General features: G+C 37.5%; 1 protein-coding gene across 2 annotated transcripts in view; it reads right to left on the bottom strand.

Annotated features, from left to right (window-relative positions):
• GRM4 (glutamate metabotropic receptor 4) overlaps window positions 1-25478 on the bottom strand; it is a 3082936-nt gene that overhangs the window by 2185583 nt on the left and 871875 nt on the right. The gene's annotated exons all lie outside the window — the stretch shown is intronic.

Here is a 25478-nt window from a genome sequence, read left to right as displayed (position 1 = left end):
CAGACACAGACCTGGCTCCAAAAGTGAACACAGAAGGAAAAAAACTGTCAGAAACGGGAATCGTCTGTCCAGATTTCTGGAACATCTAAAAAAACTAGAAGGGCCCTTAGATTTTTCAATCATAACAAACACAACCAGTCATGTACTCAGACAAGATAGTGAGGGAAATCAAAACAATAGTAAGAATTTTTTTTTTCTAAATTAACAAGAAGGAAGAACCTACCAACAATGGTAGGAAAGAGTACAAATCTGTATGGAAAGAAGAGAAAACAACTTGTAATGACGAAAAGGGAGAGGGCAGAGGTCACATAGAAACTAGCAGAAAAATAGAACAAAGAAAAATTCTTTAGTTTATAGATAGATAAAATAAATAATCACTTAGCTCGAGAGCTCTGCAAACATGTCTGTCTCTGGAAGCGGCAAACAAGATCTGAGGTAACTAGAAGAGAGGCATTGTGGGTAGGACTTAAGCTTGAGAGTTTTAAGTCTCCACAAGCTGTAGTAACAGCTGAGTCAGTTCTGATATTCGAAACTGAACCCATCAGTCAAGGATAAATGAAGATTTGACAGCATCAGATCATAATTTTTATTGTCAGGCTTGGTGGATCGTGTTTTATTGTTAAAGTTTGTTAACTGCCTATTTGAGTTGTTCTGCTTTTCTGTGCTGTGTCCCCAATTTCCTCTTTCTACTGTCTGCTACTCAACTGAAATACACCCCTCCTGTTAAAATTTTCCTTCTCACTGCAGTCTCATTCTTTGCAAAATTAAAAGCTCATTCTACATTTCCTTAATACTTGAATTTTGTTTCTATGCGTTTTGTAAAATCCAATCTATCTGACCCTTTTCTATAGAAGCTGCATCTGTTATATCAGAACCTATTCCATATCCTGCCATGGTCAAAAAGCAAGTTTGTTAATAAACTTTTTAAGAGCTATAGCTACAACACCAAACACAATTAATCTGCTTTGCCTTCCAGTCAATTACAATTTTCTGAGCTGACCTACTGTGTGCTTTGATGTTTAATGCTTGACACTCTGACATCTGTTTTCCAGTCAAGAAAACAAGTTATGTGTTTAGAAAATAAATAGGAGGCAGGAAAACTATACTGAAAAGAGTGCCTTACTTCCCTATTACATTTTACTGACATTGTGCAGCACATTGGTTATAAAAGTATCTGTCTTCATTTGCAAACTGCTGCTGCCTGAAGTTCTGCTGAGCAACAAATTATACATGAAATATGCAGCAGGTATGAACAGCAGCCAAACATTAAGCAATTCTTAAAGACTTCCGTAACTTGCGTTCAAATCCTATTGCCCTTACAGATCATGACTAGTCACTAACTTGTTAAAATAAAAACTTGAAGACTGAATGGGTGGTATGAAGCTTTAGGAAGTCCAGAAACACAAATACAAGTACGCATGACTCTACATTTTACACTTATGGACTTACTAAAGATTAGCACTTGGAATTTAGTCTCCATGTTTTTTTTTATTTCATTATTAAATAGAAATACTTAACCAACAGAGAGAAATGGTACAAGATTAACTAGATTACTGAGTTTTCACTTCACCTGGAGTTTTCTCTAACCATTGTCATCGGTTTTTTTTTTGCTGCATTCTGAAACTAAACTCATTTTGATCTCTTCGACCCTTCATTCTAATATGTCCAATAACTAAGCTTCTGTGTCACATCGGTCCTTATTGGTAATACTTAATCCCTGATGTTAGCTCTTCTGATGCATTATTTCTGCTGACCTGAAAGCTCATCCCCTTTCTGCAATGGACAGTACAAAACACAGACACACAATGATTTTAAATCAGTACAGTAAACATCTCCCACAGAAAATTTCTCTCTGAACTGCTCTACATTCCTCAGCTGACTAGAAAAAGAGTATACTCCTACTAATAATTAAGCACTGCAGAGATTGTTGTTGTTGTTGTGTCTTTCGGCTTTTCCCGGTTAGGGGTTGCCACAGTAGAACTCCAGTCCGCTAATGACTGGTAGTTGATTTTTACGTGCTGAGTTACCAGCCCTGACGCACAACCTTCAACGAAGGTACGCCCATTCACGCTTGTCTCCACGCAGATGATGCTCTAGCTGAGAGTCGAACCGGACAGCATCTTACTGTGAGGCAACAACTCTACCACAGCACCACCACCGCGGGTAAGCACTGCAGAGATATCATTGTAAAATTACTTTTAAAAAGTTACATAGAACATCATACACTTGTGTTGAGCTCTTGGTAGCCATTTACTTTGTGATTATAGACATATAAGGTTTACAGTCTGACTTTTAGTTGGCCTTACATGTCTTCCTGTCATGGTGTATTATTCAAATATATTAAGGCTTTAGTGCGTGCAAGGGTTATAGAACTTAAACCGCACTCCACTGTAATCAAACTATGTGATGCACAGATTAGGTTTGAGTCATACCACTGTCACAAAATAACATGAGGTTTAATGAGTTATAGGGTGTAAAGCTTTACCACTGTACCAATTATGTATGCAAGGAGTGCTTGGCCTTAAAAGCATAAAAGAAATGTGCACTACTGCCTGGGGTTATGACTGTTACTGGGCAATTAGCATTATCCTGTCAAATACACAACAGGGTTATAACCAATGACTCCCCAGGAAATCACTCTCCTTTATTTGAGCCAGTCCATTCCAGTGGAATCTTCCTCCTCTTATAAACAATCTCTACTGTTTCCTAGGAGGGGCTACTGACACCTGTCCAGTGGCTGTACCCAGTTCCTCAATTCACAGCACATGCTCCCACCAATCAGATAAGTAATCTGCTACCAAGCTCTCGGGTACTTCACACTCTTCTACAAGACAACCAATATTATTAATTAATAAGTTATTCATTATTAATTTATAATATTTGGAGGCAAGCAGTCTCCCTCCTAAAGAACAGAATAACAACAGTCATAGCAATAGTGTGGGGATATCCTATAATACAGGTATTACCCACAAACTTTCACTAATAAACATCAGTACGAAAAATTATAAATTCTCCCATCATAATGAAACACATCAACATTTACATTTTAAATCAAGGATAATGTATACATGCATATCATCTGACACTGAAAACAGCCATGCACCCCACATAACCTTTTGTTACAGCTCTCTTCCTTCTGCTTAAATTATTACATTTAACATTCAGTTTCATATATAATACTGCTGTCAGCTTTAAGGACCGACAGTGACCAAATAATACTGCTGTCAGCTTTAAGGACCGACAGTGACCATGTAATACTGCTGTCAGCTTTAAGGACCGACAGTGACCAAGTAATACTGCTGTCAACTTTAAGGACCGACAGTGACCATGTAATACTGCTGTCAGCTTTAGGGACTGACAGTGACCATGTAATACTGCTGTCAGCTTTAAGGACCGACAGTGACCATGTAATACTGCTGTCAGCTTTAAGGACCGACAGTGACCATGTAATACTGCTGTCAGCTTTAAGGACTGACAGTGACCAAGTAATACTGCTGTCAGCTTTGACGACCGACAGTGACCATGTAATACTGCTGTCAGCTTTAAGGGCCGACAGTGACCACCTTGCTCCCTATCAGTGGACTAATACAAAGTTAAAATTAAAGCATAAGAGGTCTGTAGATAGTATCCTCAGCTTTCCCAATTTCCACCTCCTTCTTAGCTGTTAATCTGCTTTTCTTAGAACCATCAGCGTTAAGTGGGCCACTGCAGCAGTCACGCATGAGTACAGTTTCAGAGGTCATGGTACAAGTCGATGCTTCAAACAATGCCCTAAATGCAGTACTAATACTAATCTAAATTATTCCTTCGGTAGATTAGCATCTAGTAGTAATACTTCATCTGTGGGCTTTAGCTCAGGGAATAAAAATGTTCTATTACACAAGAGATTAGGAGTGTGTAGTGTGCCCCCCCCCATCTAAAGATGTAGAACCACACTGGAGACAGTCTACAGCAGTCACAGATCAGACTGATCTACACGCTTTTGCTAGACCAGCAAGCAAATGATCGACTGTTGCAACTGAGCCAGGAGGAGCGGAGTTGCAACATGGGAATCCAGTCTTATGAATGTGTTAACAGTGCAGTTGTCAATGGCAAATAACGGCAGTATGAAGAATGACATAAAAAGAGAGAAATCGGATTTCCTAGCTGTGCATTTAAGAGTATACCGATAAAAATTCCATAGTAGTGAAAAATATGAAGCCTAAAGAATGCAGGCAGATTTAGCATTCTCTTTCTGTTTTTTCTCTGTCTTTTGTTCAAATATAGGGAATGCACTTTCTTACAACATACTAGGTGATGTAGTTCTACAATACTTGGTCCTGTACAGGTTTCTAGCTTTCTCAGTAGAGTTCTCATTCTGTGCAGTAAGTATATGGCCTGATCATAAAAAAAAAAAAAAAAAAAAAAAAAAAAAAACATAGCTAAGATGCCAGGTGAGGCAATAGACTTTTTGAAAGATTACAGTATTAATCACAACACTAAAGAGGACTGATGCACACTGAGAAATAGAAAAGTAACCTAAATAAACTTGCCAGAATGACTTCTATTAGCCTGTATTATTTAGTTTTGAAGACTACTTTTATAATATTCCTTCTTGTTGAAACATCAGGACATAAATGAACATCAAATCTCTCTCCGTTTAAGGATGTCACACTCCTCATCTTTGCAATACTCTTAGCATCAAGGCTCCACTGGTTGGATCACTCTGATCTGGCATTAGTCTGTACATATGAGAAGCTCTTTACTGCTGGGAAGCTTTCATAAACACTTTTTGTTCAGAAAAGAAAAAAGCTAGTGCAACTCCGTGAAGATTCATTACAGATAACTGGCATGCCCTCTGTGGCATTTCAACTATGTGTAATGAAAGGAAATGTGAACAGACAAGAAACTGATCTAAAAATAAGACATCCACAGAGTTTAAGTCTCCTTCTCCATCTCCCCAACACCGCTTTCCTTTTCACTTGATTCCCCTATAATATAACTAAAGAACTATTTTCTTCAGTTTTCTGGCTAAGTTACATCAGACAGCACACTGGAACTGTGCATCATCTTAACTCCCATTCAGATGTTATGATATTTTTAATCAATTAATAAAATGTTAAGGTTTTCAGTTATTGTAAGATTGAAATCTGCTGTGCAACATCTGGTTTTCTGATGTAGGGTACACTGGAGTTAAAATGTAATGTAGCTCAAATATACATTTGTAACTTCAACTCTGTCTTTTTTGTTTTCTTTCTATATGCCTGTAATGCATCAAGATGTCCTACGGTCCATCTCCTAAGAGTGAGCTCCACATAAAATCATGCCTCTCTCATGGCACTTACTACATTTATCTCATTCTGTGTCCCAGATATGTCCTCACTGGCCTTAATACGACCATTTTCTGAGCAGCAGAGTAGCTTCCAGCTGTCTCCTTTCCCAACACCTGCTTTCCTGCATTTCCTCAGCAATGACGGACCCTATTTCTCTACATTTATTCCACTCCCTAAGAAAAATGTTTATGCTGCTCACTTAGAGCTCACACCACCTCTGCAGACCTTGTTTAATGGCTTTCGTTGACAGTTTTAAGTTGACCTTCACCTTTCTTATGTGTGTGACAACTTATAATATATGTATACATGAATACACAACTGTGTGCATGTATGTGTGTATATATATTTGTCTCTCTCTCTCTCTCTCTCTCTGTATGTATGTATGTATGTATGTGTATATATATATATATATATATATATATATATATATATATATATATATATGTATGTATATATATATATATATATATATATATATATATATATATATGTGTGTGTGTGTTGTTGCTCTTCTTTCAGCTTTGCCCAGTTAGGGGTCGCCACAGCGGAACTCCGGTCCGCTAATGATTGGCAGTAGATTTTTACGGTGCTGAGGTGCCAGCTCGACACCCAACCTTCCAACGAAGGCACGCCCATTCATGCATGTCTTTCAAACACTACTTGACCGCAGGGAGGACATGCAGACTCCACACAGAAGGTGCTTCAGCCGAGAATCAAATGGGAGAACCTCTTGCTGTGAGGCGACAACGCTAGCGCTGTACCACGTGGCTTACGTGTATGTATATATATATATATATATATATATATATATATATATATACACACACACACACACACACACACACACACACACACACACACACACACGTATATGAGTGTATATGTGGTTTTACTTTTGAAATGCCATGTGCTGTCCTATTGAGGTGAACTATCATTGCATTAAGACACTGATTCAGATATCACTGTGTACACAGCATTGCTCCACACTGTTGACTGATTTTTTCCTAATGGCACATTCATATGAAAGAGTACTACTATGGTCCTTGCATGTGGATAGGTCTTTTTGGTCAATGCTGTGGGTTCTGATAATGCCATGAATGTACGTCTTTTTTCACAAGACAGCCAACTTGATGGGACAGCACACATCTCAAAGGTATCTGTGTGTGTGTGCATGTGTTTATGCATGTGTGTGTGTATATACATATGGATTCACTTCAGAAGCCTGAAAGCCCAAAATCTTGAATTTCAAAAGACCGAGACCAAAATCTTGAAAGTTCAAAAGACTGAAAACTCAAAATACTGAATCTCATAATACTGAAAACACACAGGATACCAACAGTTACTGTATTCTAGCACAAGTACATACAGAAACAAATAAAAGATAAACCATTTACCAGTTCTCCAAGTATAAGCGGGGGTGGGGGCAAGCCCCCCTGCATCCCCCATGTGGGGGGCTGCACCACACAGACCCCCTGCTACTTAAATATATCAACTCCGAGATTGCACTCCACAGAACAAAATGGCAAACATACCACTACGCGTTTCATGACTGCCTGTTGTAACCTTAGGCATGTTCCCTTCTAACTTGCTATACTTCAACATAACTCATGTTAGTGTAGTGAAGTGCGATCTCTGTGATGATATATTTAAGTAGCTGTGGGAGGTGCTGAGGAGCTTGGCCTCCTGCTTATACTTGGAAAAAAGTACTGGCAAACATACCAATACTTACCCCCTCTATCCTATCTTAAATAGTTTAAACTGGGGAAAGGTCAACCTCAATAATCCCAATGTCACTTGCAATGAAACCACTTAAAATACTACCACTATACTCTCTGCTACCCTTTCTGCTTGTCCCATATCTTCTTACTGCCTATGAATATAATACATACCCAGGTTTCCACTACCTATAAGGCCAAACCTCCACTTATATAGCTACACACAAGCTTGAACACTTAATACATCCCCTTCCATCCAACTCCTTACTTACTAGGTATCAGCATCCCATTAGAACAAGATATGCCAACCCTAAAACCAAAAGATACCAAAGTCTATTAATTAAAATCTGGAAGCTCACAATCAAATTGCAATGCAACCTGACAATGGATGGAGATATCCACCCAAATCCTGGCCCATCATCATCCACTGGCTCTAGGTCCTTTACTAACTGTCCCACTACTACAGAAATCTTAGACAAACCCCTAAACTCACTTTTGATCAGTCACCTAAATATCAGACATGTAAACAATAAGATTCAACACCTACATGCAATGTTAGATGCTCTTTCCCCAGACATACTATGTCTAACTGAAACCTGGCTAAAATCTTCTACTTCAGATAATGAAATGATACCACCAGGCTATAATATCCTAAGGCTTGATCGAACCAATAGAAAGGGGGGGTGGGGTAGCTGTTCTGTACAAATCCAAGCTTGAAGTGTCCAATAATGTCCTGCAAACATCCCTGTTTGGCAGTGCTGAAATGCTTATCACTAAGCTCCACATTAATAAAAACAAATGTATAAATCTCATCTGTGTGTATATTCCCCCAGTCAATAACATAAATACCCTCAAAGATATCCTACATTGGTTATCCAGCAATTACCCCAAGAAACCATTGTACTTGGGGACTTCAACATAGAGTGGAATGTGTTCCTCAAAACCCCCCACTCACCACATAAACCTTTACGGATTTTCACAGGTCGTATCCTTCCCCTACTAGGATCAGTAAACCCAAGAATAAAGTAAATATTCTGGACTGGATTCTTGTTAACAGCCATCCCCTCAAATACAAGAGTGGGACTTTGCCTGATGATGTATGTGATCACCTCCTCACCTATTTAATCAGGCAAAAAGCTGATATCCACAACCAGTCCATTTTTAAAACAGTAAGGAACAGTAAGAATTTCAACTGTACGAATTTCCAAAATGAACTCAAATCTTACAATTGGTCAGTTCTGAAACAATTACCACTTGAAAAAGCAGTAAATTACTTTAATACCAAATTCCTATCCATCCTTCTCATCCATGCACCAGCACAGACTATTAGAACTAAAAAGTTGCTCCTTGGCTCTCAAAAGAAACCAGACAAAAAATGCTACTTAGAAATAGGGCTTGGGCCACTTCGCGGGCCATAAAAAAACCCATAGATCAACTTAGATACAGACAGCTAAGAAATGAAACAAACAAATCCACCACATTAGACAAGAAAAACTATTACCATCATCTACAAGAAAAACACCAAAACAAGTCACAAAAGTTTTGGGAAGGTGTAAACAAACTCCTTAGTCCAGGACAATCCTTCACTACTACCCCCTTGGATTCAAACCAAAACCCCCCAGAAGAAATTGTCTACACCTTTAACAGCTTCTTTACAACAACCATCTAGAAGCTAGCTAACCAATTATCCCCCAGATGCCCATATTCTCCAGCCACTACACCCAGCTCCCAACTCTCCTTTAACTTCAAACCAGTTTGCACATCTTTTGTCTAAAAATTACTTAAGAAACTAAAGCCTACCACCCTGTCAGCTGATCTACTCCCTGCAGAATATCTACAAAAAGTTGCAGAGGCCATAGCATACCCCATTACTATCCTGATCAATAGAACTATAACTGAAGCATCCATCCCCTCCATCTGGATGATATCCCATGTCATCCCATTCCATAAAGGGGGCAGCTCTACTGACCTATCAAACTATAGACCCATTGCTATTCTGTCACCCTTGGCTAAAATTATGGAAAAATGCATCAACTCCTGAACTATCTTATCCATAATAATCTTCTAGCCAACACCCAACATGGCTTTAGACCATTCCATAGTACAATATCAGCCCCCCTCTCCCTCTCTATTGTCATTAACCAACACCAAAACAATAATAAACTTTCCTCTACTATCTTTCTCGATATTTCAAAAGCCTTTGATATGGTAAACCAACAAATACTCAAACACTTTGAAATCCATCTCCCTAGAGGACCAGGCCATCCAGTGGTTTCAATCATATCTCAGTGGTAGACAACAGGCTGTCCTATGGCAGAGCAAACTATCCACTCTTTTACCCATCACCCTCGGAGTACCCCAAGGCTCCATACTAGGTCCACTATTATTTTCCATTTTCATCAATGATTTGTATAAGGTCATCCCAAATGCAACATGCATTCAATATGCGGATGACTCCACTTTAGTATGCTCCGACACTTCACCTACAGAGTTGCAGATTCTATCCCAAAATACTTTTAACACAGTTGAAAATCAGCTCTTTAACCGGCATCTCATGTTAAATCCTAATAAAACCAAACTGCTGCTTTTCTTCCCCATTCGCAGGTCTACCTCTATGACCTTTACATCAAAATCCAACAACGGCACCATTATTTCCCCAGATTCCTCAACCAAACTCTTAGGAGTTATAATAGATAATAACCTTAACTTTGATCTGCATATCAATAAAACTATTAAAATAGTTAATAAAAAACTTGGCTCACTATATAGGATCAAACCCTTCCTAACACCATTAGCCAGAACTGTAATTGTTCATACACATCTACTCTCCACCCTTCTCTATGCTTCCCCTCTATTTACAAACCTCAGCAAAACTGACCTTAATAAACTTTCTAGCAGCTACAATCACATTGCTAGATTTGCTACTGATCCAGCCTACATCATAACTCATCACTGTCTTAACCTAAATCTACTAGGATGGCTTGAACTGCCTAACCTACTTCAGGTTAACCAACTAATAGTTACACACAAGATCCTGTACCAACCAGATAACACACCCGTACTTAAAAACCTCATCACCCCCTACAATAACCTTAGTGCACTTCATTCATCTGAAAGACTACTAATTCAAACTCTCAAATCCAACAACACAGCTGGAGAATGTCTGTTTGCTAACTCTGTTGGCAAAACTTGGAATTCACTTCCTGCTAATCTTACATCTGAACTCTCTTGACCTCAGTTCAAGAAGTCTGATTCAGTACTTTAAAAAACGATGGCTATGTCTTTGTCCTAATCCAGACTAACTCTAACCATCACTCGTGTGCACACGGAGGACTTCTGCCTACACTTTACTGTTTCTTAACTTATAAATCCTATGATCTCCTTGGATCTACTACCAGGTTAGCCTACTAGGCATTCAATACCCTATCATTCTTAAAAAGACTGTCTAGAATTTTCCATCTGAGTAAAAATGTAATAATTTGTTTGTGTTTGTGTATATCTGTTTGTTGCCAGTTTACATCTGTGTACAAATCTTTTTATTTGTGTTTATTTTGTATTTTAAACTGTTAAAATGTAACAGTTTGTTGAATGTGTTTTTTGGAGCTTTTCTCCCTGGGCCTCCGCTGAAAATGGACATGTATCCAGTTGGACTATTCCGGTAAACACATGTAAAATAAATAAAAATAATGTGGCTTGTCTTTTATTTGCTTCTGTATCTACTTCTGCTGGAATATAATAAGTGTTGGTATCCTGTCTGTGTTCAGTATTCTGAGATTCAGTATTTTGAGTTTTCAGTCTTTTGAACTTTCAAGATTTTGGTCTCAGTCTTTTGAAAGTCAAGATTTTGAGCTTTCAGGCTTCTGAAGTGAATCCATACAAACACACACACACACACACACACACACACACACACACACACACACATATATATATATATATATATATATATATATATTTTTTTTTAGAGTATTTTTTATACTATATTAGGTTAAATGAATATTTGTACCTGTATATCCATGTTCCATTGATGTATTGTTTTAAATAAGTAGAGGATGGATGTATATAAAAATATTTATATACATGTATATTTCTTACAGTTTTTTTATATATTTGTATTAGGCAGTACTTTGTGTGCAAAGGTGATTTTGATTAATTGATGGTGGGGAAGGATTTTATTGCAAGTTTGTTTTCTTGAATGTTTTTTCAAATCTGATGAAGTCAGTGGATGAAAACGCTGGTTTTGCTGCATAGAGAGTTTATCTGCTTAGTGCTGTGGTTGTCATAGTAAAGCTTTATTCACGTGTCTATGCTGCTTGTATATTGGAGTGACCTTCAGAGTGCTTCGTTTGTGGTGTGTGGTTCATAGGTTCATAGATTAGTACTAAGCTAACTGCCCTTGCGAGCCATTTTAAGCCTAGTCAATTATCCCTTGTGAGACTCAAACCCTGCACCTTGTGTTTGTAAGGCAAACACCTTAACCATTAGCCCACCCTCCCAACCCTATATATATATATATATATATATATATATATATATATATATATATATATATATATATACATGTATATATATGTATGTGTATATATATATATATATATATATATATATATATATATATATATATATATATATATATATATATATATATATATATATATATATATATATATATATATATCCCTGCTAATTAAATATACCTACTCCAAGATCACAATACAGGGAAGAAAACGGTGAATACACAATTCCGCTCTCTACAGTGATCTCCATTTAAATCGCTCGAAGTTTCAAAACTTCAGTCTTATGGTTTCAACCATAAGAAAGTCAATGTTTTGAAAGTTTGAAATTTAGAAGTAAACCCATATATATGTATATATATATATATATATATATATATATATATATATATATGTATGTAAAATACACACACACACATATATATATATATATATATATATATATATATATATATATATACACACACACACACACACACACACATACACACACACACACACACACACACACACACACACACACACACACACACACACACACACACACACACACACACACAAATAACCAACAGGACCACTGATGGTAGAAGCCGCAAAACTAAATAAATGAGTAATAAAATAGGTGGTAAAAGCAGCATATATGTGTGCGCATACAGTGTTATTTCATGTAACCCTCAGTTTGTAATCAGTTCTTTCTAGCATCATTTCTTGTAACTATCAGCGTAAACATCTAAAACATGCCAAATCTGCCTAGTAAGCTTAATTTAAACTGTTTTTATCTGTTCATCTCTGTAAACTAGAAATGAACGAGTTTTTCTGTAATGAAATGCTCATTAAATCACATTCTTTCCACAGACCTAAACATCACAGATAATAGGAGAGACTTTTCTCCAGTATTTAGTGGTACAGTTAAAATTATTTTAGTCTGTGTAAGATACGTCTTGAGCACATCTGCGTTTTCCTGCTTTTCTCTGCACTTCTTTGTACTGACATATAGTTTGCTCTCCTTTGCCTTCGTATACACCCACCTGAGATGTTTATGGTTTTTGTCAATGCTGTAATTTGATATGAAGTAAGACCTGAATCTGATTTATTTAGTGTTGTCAGATTTTCCACCATAATATCTACTACTGCAGTATTTAATGTTTGCCAATGGCCAGGGTTGTAGATGAAAAGGGACTGTAGACTCGCCTGTGTACCTGATTAACAAACAAATAAAGCAATACCTTCTGTGCCACAGGACTGGATTCTCTTCAGTAATGCTACCCTGACAATATTTCAGCAGCAGAACATGGTGTGCTACCAGCTCTTACATCAATCAGATTATTTTTCCAAGGCAGCAACAAGATCAGGCAGTATTACATTTAAGGCTCTGACAGGTTAGGGAGCAGTGCAAATTAAAATGTCATTCTTGACACGCACACTGGCAGGTGTAGCCCAGAGTATTCTAATATATGGATCATGCTAGCAAGATTGGATCAAACAGCCATCTCACTTTGTTACATGGCCAGTGTGTTAATGCAAACACATAAACACATTAGTTAATTCATCAAAATTTAGATGCTGCCTGTTAGCCCTGTTTCAGCTAGCACAGTGAATGCTGTTAGGATATCGTATACATTATAAGCCTTCTTGTAATGCTATTGCTTTGGTAGAGTAAAATATGGCTTTGAGCACAATTTCTGTATTGTACTCTCTTGTCCTAAAATAGAATGTAAAATGAGCATAACAGAGGTGGTACAGAGAATCCAGAGACATTTGCAAAATCTCTGCCATAAACATTGCATCCAAAGTGCTTTGTACTTTTTAAATTATTCAAAGCTGGCATGAAGACTGTATAACCTTATTTGGATTATTTATGGCACCTTTCAGCGTAATAAATAGTTTACAAACTGACTGCATATAGTCAACTTGTAAAATTCCTTAGTGTATTGACACATCAGCAACATTTTGGAAAATATGGGGTAAACTTCTCTAGGCTCAAAATGACTCTTGGGCAGATAGCCTGGTAACCAGCTATGAACCTATAATTGTGTGTTACATTAAGGAGACACACAAGTGGTATTATGACGTTAATACATACATAAAGCCACTCGCATTTGTAGAGTGTTATGCTGCTATAGAAAAGGAAATGGTAACCTTTTGCATCCAAAGGATTTCTGTAGACAGTCACATTTGCAAGGCAACCCTTTCTAGGTAATGGCATACCTGAAAAATATAAATATAAACATATGTATTTGTTTCGTTCTATTTTGAACACTACTACAATTTGTATGATACTGATCTTATGAAGGACAAAAATATTAAAAAAAAAAAAAAAATCAAATGTACAGAAAGAGAGCATTAAGAAAAACACACCTTTAAAATACCATCAGCTACAAAACCACACTATACTCTTTCTGCACTGTATCATCTGGATTCAATTATATATCTATAGCTATCAAACAAGCACATACACACATACACAGATATATATGTATGTATATATATATATATATATATATATATATATATATATATATATATATATATATATATTTATATAGTAAACGCAGGGAAATAGTGAAATCTCATAAATTAAAAAGCATAATCAATTACAAAATGGTACGTGAAATGGTCAGAGGAAAATTTTCAGCCACAAACCAGACCTCAAGATAAAAACACAGTGACTATAAAGTTAAAGAAAAACATCAGAATGTAAACAAACATAATGATAAAGATACACAATAAAATAAAAAAACAAGAATTCTACAAAATAAAAATAAAGAGAACCTAGTAACAATAGTATAAGATGCTGAAAATAGCGATTGAAGAAAATTACTATCAATAATTTTTCAGTAAAATAAAGAGCAAATAATGTGAGGAAATAAAATTATACAGAGAAGGATAGATGCAATCAGCACTAAGTGATCAACGATAAGACTAACAGCTGATCCCATGTGCAAAAATGGGAAAAAGAGGTTGTGGATGGATATGCAGAAAAATACTGTAGTTATTAGTTGCTAGAGGAAGATAAAGTCACTGATCACGAATGATAATGGTAAATTGAAGAGAAGTTGTGAGATGTAGTATGGGATGAAAATGCTAAGGACACAGTTACAATGCATTCATTGTGCTGAGGAAGATGATGGTAGTTTATAATATTGGTATACTGTAAACTAAGTACAAGTGTATGGTAAATTAAAGTAAAACAGAACAAAAATGTTATAGTAATACAAGGTCGGAATATAAAAAAAATGCATCACCAATTAAATTACATTGATACACATTTTTGTCAAAAGAAATACAAATAAAAAACTAAAGTGAATGCATAAGAAGTACAAATCCTACAACATACACTGCAGTACAACAGAGACAGTTTAACAGGTACATAAATTAAGGGGAAAGTATCCACAGCAGTGGTTCCAAAACCATCACAAGGAGGTACACCGAATGGAAACAAATTCCACAGACAGTACACATAATGACATCTGTGAAAAGTCCCACAAACCAATGTAAGATCGCAGAACAGTACAATAGTGGGTACACCTTATTAAATTGCTATATTTAATGGCACTGCCTTCAGAAACTACATCAATGTGTAAGACAGCTTGTTTTCTACAACTTAGCATAACAATTAAAGTGTTCTTCCTGACATCACAGGTAAACCAGCAAATGGCGAAATTCTCATGTCTTGCACTCACTCCTGTTGACATACAAAAACAGCTCTAGCAGACCTTAGATCCATAGACCAGTGGCTTAGCAAACATGGAATCCTGGGATCTGCATACTTCTCAACTGTCTGGATTTTTGCAGAATGTCCAGATTTTTGCCTCATACTTTTGTTCTAGTCCTCAAAATCTGAGGTCTTCTGACAAATCACTGAGAATTGATGTCAGTAAATAATGACACACATTTGACTTTCAGACTTTTATATTCTTCAGAAAATCCATGCTGAGACAAAACCTGTTATTCTAGCATATTTGTAAGTTTATAAGAGCAATATTTAAAAGTTGTCCCTATTTTGGGGCCTTTGTCTCTCAATTATGTTAGGCTTTGTACAGGTTTCTTCAGCTAAGAGGTTGAGGGGTATGCTGGGATGGCATGCTTTCATCGCATTCTCTGTACAAAGAGTAATGTTTCATTGCCAACACATTCCAAAAATCTATACATGGTGGTGGTAATTTAATGATTTTAAGCAATTTTGTACCAAATGCATGGATCCTCTAAGAGCCATAATAATCTTAAAAGTATTGTACAAAACTGGATGTTACTTCAGGAATCTGTACCTTTAGCTCTGCAAAAAACATGCATCGTCTCCTCAACATCAAGGAAAGCAAAGGCCATGGAGCTGTTTTACACAGGTATTAAACATGATACTTGAGTCTTTATATAAAGACTCAGTCTGCACCCTTGTAATTTGTGTCACAAATTTTGATTTAAAGGGAAACGTGCCCCTTTAATTTAGCACATGGTATAGTGCAAATGCACTGTTAATTACCCCTGACTCTTAACTGCAAATGATAAAATGGATGAAATAACAGCAACAAGCCACTAAAACAATTCTGGAAAGCATTATATAGGATTTCAGGGGTGTTCAAGACCATAGCATAGGCAAAAGGAATATTACTGAATGTACTTCGAGTATTCGGATATCTACGCAGCGAATCAAATTACCTGTCATATTATTCTTATATGATAACGTTCTAGCTAAAACCAAGATTGTTAGAGATGCTACAGCCAATATATTTTGGATTGTTGAAAATACTAGAATGCTGAGACTTTTTTTCATTTTCATACCTCTTGTAAATAAACTCACCATCCTTAAGTGTCCATCTGGTCACATCTACGTTATTGACTACTAACACAGCAGTGATACTATCTAGAGGTGACCAGCACTGCAACTGATTTATCCTACACACAGGAAGGTGAACAAGATCACAAACCTTATATTCAAGCCTACAATTACTTCACCTACTACTACACTGGATGTATCATAGGATGGTGCTGATGTGGACATTGCTGTTTGATTTTCTAATTCTTTAGGGTCGGGAAGGATAAAGTGCCCAAAGAGCTTATTTTATACTTCTCTCTGCACATGTGCAGCATTTGCCAGTAACTGAAACTGGCATAACCAATATTTTTTACTGTTTACTTCATTCTATCAGTTGCAGAGAAACCCCTCCATAGCAAGCACTGATTTGACATGCTTGGACTTAACTGTGGTGTACACTTTTCCTACGATACCTGTTGTGAAAGCTGTAGCATTTACACATGCCATCACTTCTCTCTTGAAGACAACAAACTCTTGGATGTTTACAGAAAAGCTGGCATATTTGAGACACTTTCCTCTTTTGTGATAAGCTCAGGGAGAGATTATGGTGTCTGTATTTAGACTCTGCTTTGCTGTTGGTTTCCAGTTGCTAGATTACTCGGAGTTCATTCCCCTCTTTTTAGCATGTGACCTGCTACCTGTAGCTCAAACTCTTGCTCAACTACACTGACATTTATTTTTTTTATGTGGAGCACCTGCTAAGACAAAACCAGTTGCCACAATCATGCTAGAAGATGCTACTTTTACACCTCATCCTGCACCTTCTGTTACCACCACCTCCCCCTCCTCCATCTACCTGTCCTACTGAGGTGGCTTCAGGACCTCTCCCATCTATAGTGCCATTGATGCCTCCCATAACTGTACAAGTCATGGGCAGTAAACCGGTTTCAGCTATAAATCCAACTGCAGCTCCTCTATTCCCTGTTATAGACACCAGTGCCATGGCATGCAATCGGAGCAGAGAGTAAAGATGATGTGGATGAGCCTGAGGATTGCACAAGGGCTAACAGAGGCTCAGAATGTGTGTGCCATGTTGACTGCTTTCAATGACATTGATATGAGCAATATCCAGGAGAAGAGGGCACATCATGGAGATTCCTTCTTGAAGAAACACAACTTAAAACTAGGCTTTATGTCAGGCATTTGTGAAGGCAGCAGCATATGCCTGTTGTAAATGCTGTTATTGATGACACAACCAAAGAAGTAGTTTATAGAGGTTATACTCACATCAGTGTTGCTGTGGCAACACAAAAATGGGTTAGTAGTTCCTGTCATCAGAAATGTTGGGCCAGTGAATTTTGTTGATATTGAGAAAGCCATTAATGCACTCGGAGAAAAGGCACTTAAGAATGAGATCTCCATTGAAAATATGGGTGGCAGAACATTTATTGTCAACGATGGAGGAGTGTTTGGGTCTCTCTTTGGAACTCCCATTATAAAACCATCTCAGCCTGCAATCCTGGGCATGCATGGCATGTTTGATTGGCCAGTAGCAGTTGCAGACAAGGTCGACGTGCGACTGATGATGTATGTGGTATTGCCATATCACTGTTTGATGGCAGAGAAGCAATTACTTTCTTGCATAAAATCAAGGCTGCCACGGAGGATTCTCATGTATTGTTATTAGACATTAAGCCGTAATATGAGGACAAGCAATTTTTATTCTTCTCTGTTTAGTTAGGGGAGCAGCTCATTCATGCCATCACTTTTGGGATAAGAAGGCCATCAGATTCTTGGGATGACTTTCTCTATGCATTCTATTGTTCAAAAAGATCAGAGCAAAAACTGTCCTGTTACCTGAAGTACAACTCCAGCATAGTAATGCATTTATTATATCAGTTTTTACAAGTAAAGGTGGTGGGTACAAGCACCTTAATAAGCTAGAAGACATAAAATCCCTGCTAGGTACCACACTTGTGAGCCTTCGCACAAACTCCTGTCTGCATCTGTTTGTTTTTATTCTAGCAGAAGACAAACAAGGCATAAATCTGTTCATAGGTAGGTACTAGGCTATTGGCCCTACGGTCTATATAAGCCTAGCCAAAAGATACCCTGGCTTTCGCCACCCAAGAAAATTATTTTCCTGAACCACTGTCGAGCAGAGCCACAGAAGTGATCCCCAGGGTGAATTTCCTATCTCCCATCCAATCATCAAGATTTTCTTGAAGAGTGCTAATGAGGAGCTTTGTTTGATATAGATAGGTAATTTGTTCCAGAGTATGGGAAGTCTCTGGGACAGGAATCTATCCCTCCAGCATGTTCTGTTTATTGTGGTGACAAGGTTTAGGTCTCTAGAGCGTGTAGCTCGGAGGGATTGGGATTTCTTTAAGTGGAGCATGTCCAAAAGCTCTGGGTTTGACATAGCTTTGTGTGTTAGGCAGAGATTGCCTCTAAGTAGGTGATATGCGATGGACTAAAGCTGCAGTTTTTTGAGATGGTCTGCATAGGGCATCTGTTTGAGGTTGGTAAACCTCTTTGTGAGGTATTTCTGCAGCCTTTTCAGTTGTTGTAGATGTCTTGTGAGGTACATACCAAAAGGGGCATTGTACTCTATAATGGGTCTAATGAGTGACAAGTAGAGGGGAACAATGACCTCTTTTTTCCTGGATGAGAAACCTTTTGTGATGAGGTGTGCTACGTAGAAGGATTTCCTGACTACTGTGGCGATGTGATTATCAAAGGAGAGACTACTGTCCACCTGTGTCCCAAGGTCTCTTGTCACACTTTCGGTGTTAAGTAGACTACCACCTATGTGGTAGTTCATGGGTACAGAGTTTTTACCAAAAGGGATGACAATGCACTTTTTGGCATTGAACTTGAGGCCATGGCTTTGACAAGCATCTGTCTCAGTGAGGCCCTTTTGTAGGATGTCCACATCTTTTGGAGTTTTGATCATGGCTCCTAGTTTGTAGTCATCTGCGAACTTTGTTAGCCAAAGACCTTCTGTCTTAGCCTGTACTTCAGAGAAGTAGATACCAAACAGGAGAGGACCCACAACTGAACCCTGTGGTATTCCACTTGTCACTGGTCTGAGGTTGGATTTGGAGTCTGTTTACAGTGAAAAATTTGCTAATGCACATAAGAATATTGCACATCAATAAATATGTTAACAACTCAGGCTTAGGCATCTATAAAATCAGTTACAAAAGGGTGGCTGAGTACAACTGAAACAGCAATAATAAAAAAATGAAATCACAGTAAAGTTAAGTAAAGAAGTAAACTATGCATTGTATATATGTACTAACTGACATTTTAGGAATCAGTATTACTTTAAATGAACAGAGAGGTAGATCACACATCTTCACATAAATATGTCTATTTTAATGTAAAAGCATGACAATATGACAGCTGTTTACATATGTACAACAATCAGCAATACAGCTAATAATAAAGAAGATTATAAGAAAAAATAAAATTTGATGCAAATGAATGAAATAATTTATCATGGAATGCAGGGTATATTAGTTGAGAATGTATACTTTTCTTGAGTGCTGATTAATTGACAGACAATAGCGTGACACCATTACCACCGAAAGCCACTTTTGGTGACCACGTGGCATTGCACTTTCTCCACTGTTGTGTGACTGTGGAGTATACCAAGTTAGGGGAGTGCGGGAGACTCTCTGCAGGAGGGTCTGCTTCCCTCATTAACAAAAAAAAGGTTTTAAACCTGTTAGTTAAAAGTGGCTTTCAGCCTTTTTTATAATTTATTTGTCCACTGGAGAATAAACCTTCAGCAAATAATCTTGAATACTACTAGTCATATCTCTCTAACCTCTTAGTGCAAGAAATCTGGACAAAGCCATAAATGATGGGGGTTCTAAGGTCCAAAAATAGGGACACATTTTAAATATCACTCTTACAAACTTAGAAATTTGATAGAATAACAGGTTTTGCATTAGCATGCATTTTCTGAAGAGCATGAAGTTTGAAACCCAGATGTCTACTATTATTTTCTGACTTCAACCCTCAATGATCTGTGAAAGATTTTCCATAAAACTGCAATTTTATGAGAAACAAGCCAAAAATATGAGGCAAAAAGCTGGGCATTCTGCAAAACACTGTATAGTTGAGAGGCATGCTACTAGTTAAATGGCCCATGTAAATGGAGAGGAAAAAAGTATGATGCAAAGGATAAATAAAGATGAGAAATTGACATGGGTAGTGAGTTGCATAGACAAATGTAGGAGGAATGTGAAATGGTGGAATTTGTTTGGAAAGAAACAAGACTATAATATAATAAGCAGTGCTGATATTTGATAAAATACGAAACAAAGAAGCAACACAGTGGCCAAAATGAGGAATAATTTTAGGACTGGAAGCTTACTTAAATGGAGTAGAAATGAATTATCCAAATATCTGAATGATAAAAACAAGAAATAATGCCCAACAGGGTAGGTATTACAGGGATATAACAAATCAGACAGGGGTGTTCTGTGGTCCTACATCACATACATAAACATCAGAATTCCCAGGTAGAATCTGATTTAGTCTGTACAGTTCAGGCTACGAGGGAGCTCATCTTCTTTATATGGCACATAAAGTTTCATATAAGCATATCTAATACTGTTTGAGGTACCTGCATTAGAAGTCCTTATAAGAATTGTAAAGGTTTTGTTTTCTACTGCCTGATGGTATTCAGACCTGTTACACAGCTTACGATTAGGCATTGCATATGTTCTGCAATTTATTGTTTTAAGAGGGTGTCTTTGTATTGTTTCATTGCATTAACTTTGGACAAAGACTGTGCTGCAAGCTATATTATTTCATACCTCTGTATTGCTTACCATTCGTGACTATTGCTGTGGTATAAACAATATATATAGTCTGAAGTTACTACCAGCCACTTTACTTCTTAATTGATTTATTTGTATTTGCGAACTGGGATGGAACATAGATTTACATGGACCTTTTTCAGATTCAGCCCATTAGCACTGTCTGGTTAAATGACTTGCTTGGAGACTCACAGCAGGAATTGGAAGCTGTGGGAATCAAACCCTTGACCGTAGGAAACACCTCATTAACAGTTTATAGCCTTAATCCTCTGTACTAACTGCCAGAATAATTAATGCCTTATTAATTGATGTAATTAATTTTGCTTGCATTGCCATTTATTTAGAGCTTGTAAACTGAATGTTTACCCTAGGAAGGCTTCTCACTGAAGTACTAAGGAACAGAAATAAAGCATATTTGATAGCTTCTACAGTGGTGGTCCATTGTGTCTGACTAATGAAAGATACAGGCAACAACAGATGTTGCATTGTCGCTGTGTGTAGAGCATACAGCAAACTTACATAAAGGCAACAGCTGACAGGCAGAGGAGATCCCAGCATGTTACAACCTATCAGCTATCCTATATATTAGCAAGCCTTATTATGTCAGTCAGCAAGCCTGGGCTTGTTAGTATACATCACTCTAAAGTGGTACAAAATATATTGTAATGAAGGAGCCTAGAGTCCAGACTCCTTCAAATGTCTGCAATGCAAGCAGTGGGCTGCCTGATTTGCAGCCCCTCCCATCACATGCAGACACCTGCCTCTCACTAAGTGTTCTTCCTTCTCACTCTCAGCCATAAAATGTGCCCTCATTTTTGCTTCCCTACAACTATAACTAAAAGTGACGCAGTTTACCTGTTTTGTCTCCCTAAGCAGACAGATATTGATTTACCATAAGAGTGCAGAAATCTCTCCGCTATCTTGTATCCTGCTTGTGCATGTTTGTGTTCATGTAGAAGATATGTACAGCCATGTAAAGGGAAAGGTACATGCTCTTTTTTTTTTCAGTCAGCACAGTTGCTGTAAGTAAACTGATCTTGCTGGTAAATGGGAACAACAGTAACTGCTCATGAGAATTCCTGCAAGGGATCATGCCTTCATTGCACTATAACATTCATATGGTTTCCTGTCAGATCTGTGACAACCAGAATTTCAAATTCTTGTATGTCTGAAAATAGAAATATTTAAGTATTTTTAATGAGAGTTGTGCACCTCTGCAGCTCTTACTTCTAAATATACCTCCTATAAGGTCACTGCACCTCAGTGGCAGGGTAAAAAAAATTAATGTGCTGATTTTTGAAATTACTGGCATTTAGAATTCTGTAATACAAATTACAAGCAGCTTTTTTACATATTATATTTATATACATATAAACAGTATCAAATAATAAACTGCCCAAAAGATAAAACAGTGTAAGTGTCCAAAGAGGAAGTGTTCTTTAAGTTTAAAGGACTTGTAAACAGCTGTCATCAGAGTGTGAGTTTTAAAATTTATGAACATGCCTGTGCCTTTTGGAACTTCCTCATGAGATTACCATTATCTGATTGGGCTGACAGGTAGTTGTGCACTGAAAAAAAGTAGCACCATTTGTGGTGGCATCTCTGTCATAGCATACTTTGGAGAACCCAGGCACATTTCCACAACAGATTGCTAACCCAGCTTGTGCCATGAGGTCATCTTTGAATATGGGTTTTCACATACTGTGATCACAATTGAACTTTTTGCTTGCTGTTATCAGATTATACATTTTTTACTTGACGCTGCAGGTTAATGCATGCTTTACTTGAGGTTGATAGTTTTATTATCGAGGAGTTCATTGTGAAATTATGGTCATTACACATGGCAGTTACATGCTAAAATTTCCAAGAGAATCTCTTAGTCCAGTTTTGTGTAATCGATGGGGGGATCTAGGACATTTAGAAGGTACACAATGGCTTCCAGCAGCCATATATAAAATGCTTACCTACTGCTAAGACCTGAAACATACATTTTTTCCAACTTACTTATCTAAGACAAGCCCTGACTCACATATTTCAAAACAGCCAGTTCCATTCCAGTGAAATTACTTGTCCAGGAAATGTGTAGCAGTCTCAGATACATTTTACTAAACCCTATGTGTTGCTTCACAGTTGAAAATCAATGAATAAATGATGTTTTCACCTCCACATAACCTTCAACATTAAAAACTACACATCTGCCTGACTTGTACCTAGTGTCACTTGCACAAGGTCTTTGTATGTATGAAGTTCACCGATCAGACCTATTAATATTTATCAGAATCCTGTATACCCCTTAAACCGTGACATTCCATGCCTGTCCCATAGAGATGCCTCCCCATTTAGCCTTAAAACTACACTCCAACAAGATCCTACTTCATGTGTCTGACAAACCTATTGACCTTCACACCTTGCTTCATCTCTGCCCAAATGGACTTCCCCAACCCTGCTACCTACATGCTGCCTCCTCCTCCTCCTCCCCCCTTAATTTTGCACTGATAGGGAACCCAGGTCATCTGTATGGGCAGCTGCAGCAGGCTTGACCTAATGTCTTACTTGCAAAAACTCCTGCAGTCTTTACTTGGGAGCCTGAATGTAACCTGAATGCTTTTGGAAACTAACTCGCTTTCTGTTGCCATCATGCAGTAAGTTTTTCACTGTTCAAAAACTCATTTTCTCCCAGTGTCCTCATCCAACTGAACCCTGAACCCAACCTGAAATTGAATTTGTTTTATTTGTTAACACCAATAGACCACTAAGCACCAGCAGCGGCTGTTACTGGTGCTTAGTGGTGTAAGTTGAATGCTTGTAATTCCCTGGAATGAATGAAAGGGAGAACTGCACAGAGGTTTTGAAAAGGAAAGCGTTAAGTCACTACGTTTGAGAAAGTCATGTGATTTTAATAATAGTATTTAATGAGTTTCTGAATTAGTACAGCTTGGTCTGAAGAAGTTCCATGAATGGGATGGAAGCACTTACCAGTTGTATAATTTATTGGATTTGTTGTTTTATTATTAAAGTGGAACATATTTTAATATACAGAGCTGCTGGTGCTTTTTATTTTTTTAAACATGTTCTATGTGTTGCGTCGTGTCAGTTATAAGAGTGAATTCCCTAACACAATAATCACATTGAACACTGTGTGCAGGTAGGTTTACTGGTTTCTAATGACTGGTACACAAATGTGATATTATGAATTATGAGTGCATGTCAATTCTGTGCATGTGTATTATGCTGATGCAAGTGGATACTTCATTTTTGTCCAAATATCCTAATGGTATAAGGTTATATCATAATGTTTATGACAGCCTATCTGCAGAAGTTTCATTTGTGAAAAGTGTACAACGAGGTTCCCTCCTTTCCCTTCTCCATCAATAATCTGAATCTCGACCTTCCCCCACCCTCTCTTATTGTGTACATCAACGATCAGATCAATCTCATCCAGAATTACAGAACCAACCGCAAAACAGACTGCTTGTTCACTTTGTGTGGCTGAGCTCTAAGGGACTTCTTCTAAACTATAATAAAACAAAGTCAAAAGTCCCCTTCTCCTTTCAAAGAAATGACTAAAGCTCTCTTCCAACTGTAACCGCATCATCATAAAACGACCTTAGCGTTTGACCTGACCAAATATTAAACTTTCAAATTCATACTGAAAAAACAGAGTAAAAATCAACCAACTACTTTTTGTGCCTGTAAGATGTCCCTACTCTTCTCAACTCCTGATTAAGTAGTCACTGGTATGGGAATCGTCTTTGCACAGTTAGGGTACGGACACCCAATAATCGCTGCACCGTCCAGCAAAAAGATATCATCACTGCAATCAAACTGCAATGAAATTTGTCATTATATCACTAAGTTCTGAAAGTCTGAAAACTACTGTCAAGTAATTGAAAAAGTTAAATGGCGTCCAGAGAAATAAAGGGTTGACCTCTTACTAAAATCACTTGTCTTCATGCTTCTCCATCCTGACACCTTCACATCACTTGCAGTAAAACTCACCTCCATCACAATTTACTTATAATCTCAGAACATACACGCAAGCACACACACACACAATCAGGACAAGTTCTACATACCCTTAGAACATAAACTACAGTTTACTAACCACAGTTACTCTATCTTAATACCCAGACGTTGGCAATCTCTACATAAGCACCTTAAATACCTCACTAACTACATACACGTCCCCAGGTGACATCTTTCTTAGTCATCATACAAGACCAATGAAATACACATACCCTCACCATTACATTTTATATTGCCCTTTGGTTGGCATAAAACTTTGTAAACACTGTACATAACCATTATTTACATACATGTCTCTCATTTATAAATAACGATCTCCATCT

The sequence above is a fragment of the Protopterus annectens genome, chromosome 7.part0 (assembly GCF_019279795.1).
Source record: "Protopterus annectens isolate FY-2018-M chromosome 7.part0, PAN1.0, whole genome shotgun sequence".
Taxonomy (NCBI): domain Eukaryota; kingdom Metazoa; phylum Chordata; order Ceratodontiformes; family Protopteridae; genus Protopterus; species Protopterus annectens.
The sequence above is the reverse complement of the archived record's forward strand: the minus strand, read 5'-3'. Positions and strand labels throughout refer to the sequence as shown.